Source organism: Cupressus sempervirens, chromosome 1 (genome assembly GCF_028749045.1).
Source record: "Cupressus sempervirens isolate cs-2001-9-10 chromosome 1, ASM2874904v1, whole genome shotgun sequence".
In the NCBI taxonomy this organism is placed as follows: domain Eukaryota; kingdom Viridiplantae; phylum Streptophyta; class Pinopsida; order Cupressales; family Cupressaceae; genus Cupressus; species Cupressus sempervirens.
Window position 1 is genome coordinate 170,727,366 of NC_143118.1, and position 12,218 is coordinate 170,739,583.

Genomic DNA, 12,218 nt, shown 5'->3' on the forward strand with positions numbered 1-12,218 from the left:
ATAAAGGAAAGATTGAATTATGTGAAGTAGTGTGTAATATATACATGTTATGTGAAGTATTATGCAAAATATATGATGTGGATTTTGATGTATGATCAGAGATATGCAAAGAGCGGCAAAAGTAAGATTAGATATTGAAGACATCAGGAATTAGAGGTTTTTTTATCTATCTTTTTTTGTATAAAGGAATTGTATTGTATAACTACATGTTTGAGTAGTGGGATCATCTTTCATACATATTGTAATTGTAACAGGGCCTAGTCTTCTAATAAGGACTGAGACACTTGTACTTCATAGACTCCTAACATGGTCAACATCCTTAACATGATACTTTTGTTTAGTGGATCATTTTGTGGGTAATATTTCCCTTGGCTAGGGTTTCCCTAGTTAACAAAATATGGTTTTATGAGTTCTCATTGTGTATGGTTATCTTTACCATTCAACATCATTAGTTTATTTTCATATGTATGTTATAAAGTAATTAACAATATTCATTTGTGGACAAAATTTTGTAATATACTGATTCATCCCCTCTTAGTATTACCTATTTCTAACATTCATTATGTCATCTATCCTATGCAAAGGAAATATATACTTCACTATGATCTTGTTAATAGCTCTAGAATCAGTGCACGTTCTCCATTCTCCATTCTCCTTAGGTGCTAACACAACATGTACTGCACAAGGACTTAAGATTTCTCTAATTAGACATTTCTCAAGAAATTCTTGTACTTATCTATTCAACTCAACATTTTCAATATGTGTAATCCTATGTGGTACTTTATTAGGAAAACTAGCTCCAAGTATCAAATCCATACAGTGACTAATACTTCTCACAAGAGGTAAACCATCAGGTGCATTATCAAAAATGATGTTTGAAAACTTTTCCAACAAAGATTCAATATTAGGTGCATGTTCCAATTCATCTTGTTTCTCAGTCTTTTAAGGAATCAAAGAAAAACAAGCATTCTATTTTTTCATATCCTTAGAAAACTATTTTTCCATCAACCAAACATACTCTTGTTGCAGTACAATGACTCTCCTCAAGCTTCTCAACCAAAGGCAACAATACTTGTTTCTTTGCATCAACCCAAATAGTATACTCATTCAATCTACCATCATGCAAAGCTTTTCTATCATACTGCCAAGGTCTACCCAAAAGAATATGACAATAATCCATAGGCATAATATCATAGAATACTTCATCATGATAATTCCCAGTTTTAGATTTAACAAGGCATTGTTTAGTTACAAGTAAATTATGCTCCTTTTGGATCCAAGAAACGTGGTAATATCTAGGATGTCTCAGTCTATACAACTACAACTTATTAACCAACTCCTCAAAAGCCAAATGTTTAGAATTTCCTCTATCAATTATTACCTTGCAACATTTTCCAGTGATCTTACACCTAGTCTTGAACAACCTTCTTCTAAAAATCGGTTCCTTGTCACCTTCTTCATTTCACAAGATCCTTCTCAACATTAGATTCTCATCATTTTTAGGTTCATTAGGTGTTTCAACAACTTCTTCACAAGACAGAGTATTTCTTCTACCATCTCCAATCTCCTTTCCAGAGTTAGTACATTCAAAAGCTCTATGTCATTCTTCTCCACACTTGCAACAAGTTCCCTTAAACCAATATCTTTCCTCTCTTTTTCTACCATTATTATTCCTAGAGTAACCAATATAGCTAGTGTAGTTACCTCTTTTTCTAGCAAGTCCTTCTTTCCATTCTATCTTGCCCTTATCTTGCATTACATTGTTAGATCTACTACCTTCTCCATAGGTTATGCCTCAGGTTCTTTGTAATATGCCACCTCTACCTCTTTTTCTATGATCATGTTTCTTTGCCAATCTTTCTTTAGCCTTCAAAGCATATTGATATGCTTCTTCCACATTGTCCATCTTAACATAGCTAATCTCATCTTGAATTGATGTCCTCAAATAATTCAAGTATCTAGCCAATTTCTCAACTTCATCATCTACATGTCCAAACATGATATCTAACTTGTAGGAATCCTTAGTATATTCTTTCATACTCGTGTCTTTTGCCTCAAATTTTGCATTTTCCTCAACAAATTGACTTGGGAATCTGTAGAAAGAAACTTCTTATTTATCTTTCCAATCATTTTTTCCCATGTCTTCATCTTTTCTTTTCCTCTCTTCTATCTTTCAATTTGTAAATGATCCCACCAAAGTAAAGCATGGCCTTTCAACTTTGTGACTTTTATCTTCCCCTTCTTATTATCAAAAGTACCTTCATACTCAAAATAGTTGTCCATCTCAAAGATGCAATCCAATATATCATTAGTCTTAAGTCTTCCATCGTATCAAGTGACTTCAACAATAGGTATAGCATTAGCCCCAGATAAAACTCTCAAAAACCTTTCTTCATCTTTTTCAACCTTAGGTTCAGGATTAGGATTAGGTGTTGCTTCTTCATCATCATTAACATCTTCAAGATATACACCTCTTCTCTGTGCTATCTTAATAGCTTCAAGCCTTGTTGTAATCTATCTCAACATGTCCATGATAGTATTATCTACATTTCCTCTACTATGAATCATCTTGACAATAGTTCCCATAAGATTGTAACCTTCTGCAAGTTATAGGCTAGTTTTTAGATCTACCACCCTACAACCAAATCCAACAAGGTTCTCCATGATCTAAGCCACGAGAAAGAACTCAACTCTGATATCACCTAATGCAAGTAAGGATATAGGTAGGAGTAAGATGAAATAAACCAAACTTAAACCTATAAACACCCCCTTCTTAGAGTTACACATGGAAGCTTTGATCAAATACACAACAAGGAACAAGAGGCCATATGCAACATTTGATAGGTGTAATCATTTAACTTCACATATAAATAAAACAACATGCCTAGCTATGAGGCCTTTTGGGTTACAACCTTATACAAAGAAATATTATGAAATTAGAATTTAATTATGCATCTCTATCTTCTTGTATCTAAAATGATTGTCTTTCCTACATTTAACCAAGATTCTTATATAATCAAGTAAGAAAGAAATTGGTTGGTCAAGCATTTAATTACATTATAGGTCCAATCTTGGAAGACTAAACCAAAATCCAAGGAAAGGACAACACAATATCACATGCTCTTAAGAGTAGGTCGACAAGGGAGTTAGGAGTCGGCTCCCAACTATGTAAGATGCCACATCATCATAGGAAACTATGCAAACATAAACAACATGCCTTGCTAGATGAAAATTGCAAGAAATGAGACTGCAAAGAACAACACAGAACTCAAAGAATATGAAACCTTAGAGTATGCACACTTAGGACAAGGATCAAGGATAGGTCCTCGACATCATACCAACTATGCATAACCTATATCCAAAAGCAACAATGACTAATTCATGAACAATAGACTATAACAAAAAATAAGAAATACTTTTGGTTGATGCAAGATTCTCCCACATCACATGAGAGGTTGTGTCATGTAAATTTTGATAATATGGTGAAGGTTAGCAGAAAGGAAAGAGTTAGAGGTTTACTGAGTCAACATAAACCTGAGAATGTTATGTGCAAATAATGTTAGCTTGGTAAGATGACAAAGTCAAGTTTTTCAAGCAAGTCACACACTTCTAATGATATTTCAAAAATAGTGCATACTGATCTGTGTGGACCAATGAGAGGGGAAAATTATTATGGTGATAGGTGCTTCATATTATTTGTTGATATTTATACTAGGATGATGACTGCCATGTTCATGAAGGTAAAATCACATGCTTTTGATATGTTCAAATGGTATAAAGCTAGAGTTGAGAAAGAAACTAGTAAACAATTGAAATGTCTAAGATCTGATAGAGGTGGTGAATTTATGTCTATTAAATTCACTAACTTTTGTGTTGAGAATGGTATTAACAGATAGTTGTCTACATCAAGGACACCACACAAAAAAAAATAAAAAATTTGCTAAAAGAAGAAATAGATATATTATGGATTATGCAAGGATGTTGTTGATTGAAAAAAAATGTTGCACAAATGTTCTACAGATAGGCCATCAACACTGGAGTCTATACTCTCAACTAAGTTCACTTGAAGAAAGGAAAAAACAACATATCCTATGAACTTTGTTATGGTCATATACTTAATGTAAGTTATTTCAAGATATTTGGAAGTAGGTGTTGCATTCTTAAGGATGGAAGAAATGGTAAATTTGATTCAAACAGAGATGAAGGTGTTTTCCTTGGCTATTCATCCAAGAGAAAAGAATATAAATGTTTGAACAAAGCTACTAACACAATGATTAAGAGTGAACACCCCATCCACCACCTGATAAAAAGGAGAGATAAATGTAATCCTATGCCTAGATGAATTTAATCCCAACTTAAGGAGAGCAATGTAGAACAAGTTCATGCATTATTTCCATTCATCGATACAATGGTATTAACCTAAGAAAAATAATGAAGAACATGTGAGATATTTAACACACCATAAGCCAAAAGAGATTTAAAAGAACTATCATTTTTTCTACTTCATAAGGAAATATAGAAGAGGAGCTCAAATTCAAGAGTCATTCAATAAATACACAGATATTAAAGTATTTAATTCATATTGAAAATTGCAAAATATTCTCTCCAATATTGTTCTTCTTCCCCCTTTTGTTTCAAAATGCCACTCTAATAAATATAGGTCTTGGTACCTTTTCCTACAAAACAAAAGGTGAAAACAAGATCTAGACCTTTGCATAGCTAAAACTAATTACCTAATTATGCAAAAATAAAGACATAAAATGCACAACCATTATCAGGCTTCTTCAACCTCTTCTTCTATAGCAACAATCACATCCTCAACCTCCTAAGGCACCTTCATGTACACTTCAATCCATTTGGATATTTGGGTATGAGTGGGCCATGTGAAAGTAGAAACCATTGGAGCGAAAGTCTATAGATCACTCGACCTCTTCCTTGGGCTATTTTGACCTCATTGATGAATTTGGAAAACTTATTCTCCATGGCAATCAACTTGTTAAGAAATTTGTGAAATGTATCCATCTAAAAGGTCTTGTCATCCTTGTATCCTATGATTGCTAATTGTGTAAACATGTGGAATTCATATGTCCAATCTTTGAGTGATTTAATCTTTTCATCTTTATCAACGATTGAAGGAATACACAAATGCTCAACAACAAAGATTGCCTTTTGCTTCTCTCTGAGTTTTTGTTTTTCTTGATTCATATAAGCTAGATTTTTTTCTATTGTGCCAAGGAAATAAATAGTATTCCTAATCTAAATAGGTGCATCATGGTCCCTTTTAGTAGCTTCAAACAACTTACTTAATTCAAACTTTGACAGACCCCATTTTCTGTCCAGTTCTGATAATTTTTCTATGCCTTTCACGAAGAAATCCAACATGTTTGAGATATTATTACATCCCTCAAAAAATTCTTTACATTTTTCTAAAATAATATTTTCTCTATACACAAGCACTTATTTCAGTGTATTGAAAATACAATCATGATGATCAATCAATCATGTGCTAAGACTTTCTTCTTCAATAATGACAGGTGCTTTCCGAACAACCATTGCACTGGAAACTTCATTGAAATTTTTTTCACTCAATTCCATTTCTCTTTGTTGCAATTCTTTAATTATTTCTTTCATATGCCTAATTTGAGCTTGGTTGAACATTGACTCATGAGTGAGTCTTGCAATAGTAATTTTTGGATCTATATTCTCCACAGTCTGGATTTGGGTCATTCCTTCTTTAGCTTGTGAAATGTCAATCAACTTTGGTTTGTTTCCTTTGAATGTTACCTAGGTAGACAATGTCTATGTTCTTGGATCATAACTTGTTCCTTCCACCTTATCCAGTGACTCAAATTATGACACCAAGGTAGAATCCTCTTGCTTCCTTATATGGTCAAGTAAGAACAACTCCTTGAGAGTCAAACTTGGCAAAATTAGGCTATCACTCTTCTTTACTATCTCTCTAGATTCATTCTTAGTTTAAGTGATATTATCCATATCTAATTCACCCATCACTTGTTGTATAATTGCAACATGTTGTGACTCATCTGCCCTTGGCCTTTTTCTCCTCAAAATCCTTTATTTTGTACTTAATCCAAAAATCCTTGAATTCTTGTGATTGAACAAAAATTTCCTATTCAATAAAATATAAAGAAATGGCTTCTCTCTCATCTTTAATATCTATTGGTGTATCATTATCCATTGTTTAGGCATGATATCCATTCTTTTCTTCTAAATACTTGAGGGAAGGTACTAAGAGTCTAGACCCTTTATCATTCTTCAAGCTCTTAAGAACTTGAGCAATTTCTGTAGATGCTTTGTCAGTAGATTCATCGTATGAAACTAATGATATGGTGGCTTCCTCCTTTTTTTGTGGTAAGGAGGTCAAAATGCTAGAGCTAGGCTCAATTGTGTCTACTTTTCTCCTTTTAGCTTGATGGGAAATTGATGCTTCCTTAATATCTTTAACCTTTTCTTGTTTCACATACTCTTGGTATAGTTCATCAAAGTTATGAATGCACTTTTCAATTCTCATCACTTCTAAGTCTACATTTGAGTAAAATTGGAGCAAACCCTTACTTAACCATTTTTCCTCAATCTTGGACAAGACATGCCATCTCTTTAGTGTCTAATAAACTTGGTCCAAATCATCACAATTTCTGATAGCATCATCTTCTAAGTTCAGCTAATGGGTATATCTAGCCTTAATACTTCTTATGTGACCATAAGGGCCATATTCCCCACTCTTTTCACTAGCCAACCAATAACCATTCTTAATATACTCCTATACCTCCAGAATCATATTATACCCAATAATAAAACCATCAAATAAAATAAAATATGGGAGCATATTACACTTCCTGCTCGGTTAAGCTATATCCTTTTCTACCCACATCATCTATCAAATGAATTCCAAAAAGCTTAATCTCTTTGGAACAAATAATGGTAATTTGTGAGGAGGTTGCCTACATCCATATATCCTTAGCAATGTATACTTGGGTTTCACAAGCCAATCTCCCAAATTGAAAAGAAAACCTTTACCATGTTGATAGTCTTTAGGCCTCAACATATTCTTTATTGCTTAAGGAATCCTCATTATGGGTTCTCTAATCATCCTGATTATCCATTGCACAAATACATCCCTTAAAACAATAAAGTCCCCATCTCTAGCATGAGTGTCCCAAAGTGGACACCACCTTTGAATGGGCATAAGACTACCATCATCATTAGCAGTTACTAACTTTATATAATTTATGAACTGGTCAATATTCTAGTACAATATTAAGTGGCATAGTATTGAATAATTTTTTAATGACCTTGAAGTTCTCCATCTGATTAATTGATTATGCAAATTCTTCTCAATCTCACTGGTGAAGTCAAGTTCCAGGTAGGTATGTGGATTTTGAATCTTCATACACATGTATATGTAATCCAAGGGAATCTTTTTCTTTTCATCTTCTCCAAAAAGTTGAAGTCATGCATAGAAGGTATTCTTAAAAATATTCATAAAAGAATCAATTGGACGAGGGCCCATATTGTCTACATACATCAGTTATTGTTATGACCCCTACACATGAAATGAGAAATTTCCCTATATTTCTCAAACTTCATGATTTTATGATATTCATTCTTAAAATGCTCTCTATCAATTTTGGTGAGGGCTTGGGTACTCAATCCAAAACATTGGTCAACACGTGACTTGGTAATTACTAACAAGGGCATGCCATCTAATTTACTCACTATTATGGTGGCAGGTTCATAATGTTTTGCTAGTACGTTTATAAGCTAAGCATCCACAAAAACATTAGGAACAACTATTTTTCCTAGGTCAAGTCTCCAAGGATTGTTTCTAGGTTCCTGCTCATTGCTATTTGCAAAGAAATATCAAAACAAAGACCTACCATGTAGAGGCAATTTTGCATCCTGTAATGTCCCTACTTGCAAGGGCTTATAATATTGTCCTTTTTTTCCAAGGAATCAATTAAAAATATTATCATTGTATTATTTAATCAAAATAATTCTTTATATATATATATATATATATATATATATATATATATATATATATATATCCTATCTACTACATTGTATGTATAGGCTAGGTCACCCAGGGATTGGACAAGGAGATTGCATTAAAGCCTTGACAAGACCTTGGTCCTCGTCTTTCAAATGAGTGCTTCCCATCCCTCACCATGCCTAGATGCTATACCATACCTCAATCCTCAAACATTGTGGTGGGGTCCCATAGCTCAATAAACCTAAGCCCAAGAGTCAGTATATTCCCCTCTTGCCTTAAGACTCAACCCTACCCTCTTATCCACCTAGTTCTTACTAATTATCATAATCTTGAGATCTTTCTTGAATAATTATCTCTTATTAATTGATGACGTCGATTAGATGTTTATTTCTTTTATTTAATTATGTCAAATGAAAGAAAATGTTCATTCTTATTACCTTGGTATTTCTATATAATTATGTTACCTCCTTATTATCATAATTAGTATTAAACAACATTTAAAATAACAAATGTTTACCCTATTACCCTTTTTCTTTTCCTAGAGTCACAACCTTTCATAATACAAATCCTTTGAAAAGTCACAATGCTTCATAGTTATAATCCTTTCGAAAAGTCACAACACTTCATAACTAAAATCTTTTGGACAAATCCCAATACTTTATAATCACAATATTTTTGAAGAGTCACAACTATTCATAATTATGACTCTTTCGAAGGCTCACATCTGTTCAATATCATTTATACCTTTTCAAAAAGTCACTTCTTTATTTTCTTCATGATATTGCTTTCCTCTTCCATTTTTCCTTTTTGAACTCCTCTCTTCTCCTCTTCCTTTTTTCTCTCTAAAATAAACTCTCCTCCCTTTTATATCTTAATTTTAAGGAGTCATGTTTATTTGTTAAATCTCTCTTGACTTTTCATTAGATTTAGTTAATTTATATTATTCTATGTTATATTATTTATTTACTTACTTATTTGTGTTTATTATTATTTATTATGAAATTCTATTTAGAAAGTTAACATACTTTCTACAATATTGTCTCTTGTATTTAATTTTATTTCTTTATTTACTTTTTGCAAAAATTATTATTATTATTTTATTTAAAATATCAAACTAGATATTATTTCATTAATAATATAAATTAAATAATTATTATTTCCTAGTTTTACAAAGATAACTTTATTATCATTATTTATTTAATAACATTCTATTATCTAATTATTATTAAAATTCTATCTTAAAATAGGGATATCACAAATCCCTACACTCTTTGAATTCATCTTGAAATATAGACATTTACCACCTAAAGACGATCCAGGAAAAACTTCTAACAACATTTTCAGAATCAATTTTCCACTTGTTCTCTTTTTATTCTTTATTACTAACATCTTTGTTTAAAGGCATTTTGAGAAAATTGTAGCTAGATAGGAGGAAATTATAACTTACTATTTTGAAAGCTAATTTCTCGCAAAGGTGAACTCCAAAGCAGTCATATTCTTCTGCGCTCCACCTTTTTTGGTTTATGCAGAATAGCTCATTCTTGATGATTTATTAGCTTCAAGACATTCCTCATTTTATGCTCATAACTTTTCACGCATTTCAGAATTTATGCTTTGCTCCATATGTCACATCACTGAGTACTTGAGCTTTTGTTTCAATGTGATCATTAATTTTGATTTTTCAATATCTTAACATATTAATTTTTCCCTTATAGAGTCGGCTTTTGGATTCTCCTTTGAAATTGTGAAATTTCATAACTTCAAAACCATAGCTTAAAGATCACTCTAAAATTGCAAAATCAAGTTGTCCTTTCTCTTCAAGGGAGTTTGTTCTCTAAAATCATGAAATCGAAAAGTGACCCTAAATTGGATATCGAAATTCTAAAATCAGAAACTGGCACTTTCTTTCATCTTGATTTGGCAAATTTGGGAAAATTCATACTTCTAAACAAAATTTCGAATGTGCTCCGTCAAGATTAACCCCAATCGAGTGAGAAAAAATATTGAGAATCAAAGATTTGAACCTATGTTAGCAAAATATGTCAAAAAGAATCATTCACTTGAACAAATCATTGGAGAAAAAAGTGTTAGAGTAATGATAAGAAATAAGTTGAAAGATAGTACCTGTTTGTAGTTGATTTTGAACCTAGAATGGTTAAGGTTACACTTGATAATGAGAATTGGATAAATGTTATGAATGAAGAGATTGATCAGATAGAGAAGAATAACACATGGACACTAGTATCGAGACCTATAGATAAGAATGTGATAGGAACAAAGTGGACTTTCAAGAATAAGTTGAATGAAAATAGAGAAGTGGTGAGAAACAAAGCAAGACTAGTTTGCAAAGGTTATGCCCAAGAAGAAGAAATTGAATATGTTGAGACATTTGAACATATGACAAGACTGGAAAGAGTAAGAACATTGTTGGCCTGTACTACTTACAAGAAATTCAAAGTGTATCAAATGGATGCCAAATTTTCATTGTTCAATGGAATGATTAAAGAAGTCTACATAGAACAACCAGAAGGAATTGTTGAACCTAATTTGAAGAACCTAGTTCGCAAGTTGAACAAGGCACTATATGGACTAAAGAAAGCATCGAGAGCATGGTATGAAAGGTTACATTCTTATTTGACTAAAATTTTATTTGCTAGAACAAGTGAGAATAGTAATTCATATTTGAAGAGTGAATATGAAAATATATTGTTGGTTGCTGAAATTTTTGTGGATGACATTATATTTGGTGGAAAAGATTTGCTATGTAAATTATTTTCTAATCAAATGGGTAAAGAGTTTGAGTGCCAATATTTGGTGAGATCAAATTATCATTGGTTTACAAGTTCATCAAATAAAGAATGGTATATATGTGACTCAAACCAAGTATGCAAAGGAAATCTTGAAAACATTTGGAATGGATGAGTCTAGACTAGTTGGTACACCTATAGTGACTGGAGTGAAATTATCAAAATAAGATACTATTGTTGAGGTAAATGAAACTCAATACATATAAATGATTGGTAAATTGCAAAATGTTGTGCATAGTAGGCCAAATAGTGCACATGTTGTTAGAATTGTTGCAAGGTTTTCATCTAATCCAAAGGAGACACACATGACTGCTATCGAGAGGATATTCATATATCTTAAGGGGATTGCAAATTTAAATGGATTATAGTATAAAAAAGATGGTGACTTAAGTCTATATTGATGTTGATTAGGTTGGTAATGTTGATGATAGAAAAAACACAAGTGGTGGAACTTTCTTTTTAGGAGAAAGATTGATAACATGGTTGAGCAAGACACATAGTTACATTTCACAATTTACTACTGAAGTTGAGAATGTTGGTGTTGCAATTAATTGTTCTAATATTATTTGGATTAAGAAATTATTGGAAGGAATGTAAGAAGAGATAACAAAGCATGTTACTCTTTACTATGATAACACTAGCATAATAAATATATCAAAGAATCTAGTGATGCATGCAAAGAAAAAGCATATATCAATCAAGTATCACTACTTGAGGGAGCAAGTACAAGATAAACAAGTAAGACTTGAATATGTGAATGAAGTCTAAGGAGAAAATTGTAGACATATTTACTAAGCCTTTACTTAAGGATAATTTTGAGTATCTAAGAGGTAGGTTGGGGGTCCTTCCCCTATCCAAAATTCACTAAGTGAAGATGCATGTTACATCAATTCATGGATGAACAAAAATATCTTTGTGGAGTTGATGCAAGAGTTCACACTTTAGGGATTGTTTTATGAAGTTGTGAAAATTACTATAATGAAACTGATGAAAATTATACACACAAGGTACAAGGTATAACTACAAGGTTTTATAAGTTTCACATTGGAACTTATAGTTATGTTTGACATTGATGTCAAAGTGGGGGAGTATAACCAAAGGGGGAGAGATTAAGTAAAGGTGGAGAAAATTACCAAAGGAAGAGAATTGGAGGGAATTAGAAATGAGGATGAAATATCAAAGGGGGAGTTGATATAGAAGAATGAAGATATTGTTGAATAGAAAGAGACATATCCTAAGGGGGAGACTTGTTGAAGATTGATGTTGCTGAAGATATAGACTGAGTATACATGTTGATGAAATATGTTACAGAGAACCTGAATGAAGTCCAAGAGCTAAAAAGTTGTATTGTTACCAATGCATACATTTGATTATCTCATGTGATGTTTTGTAATGTA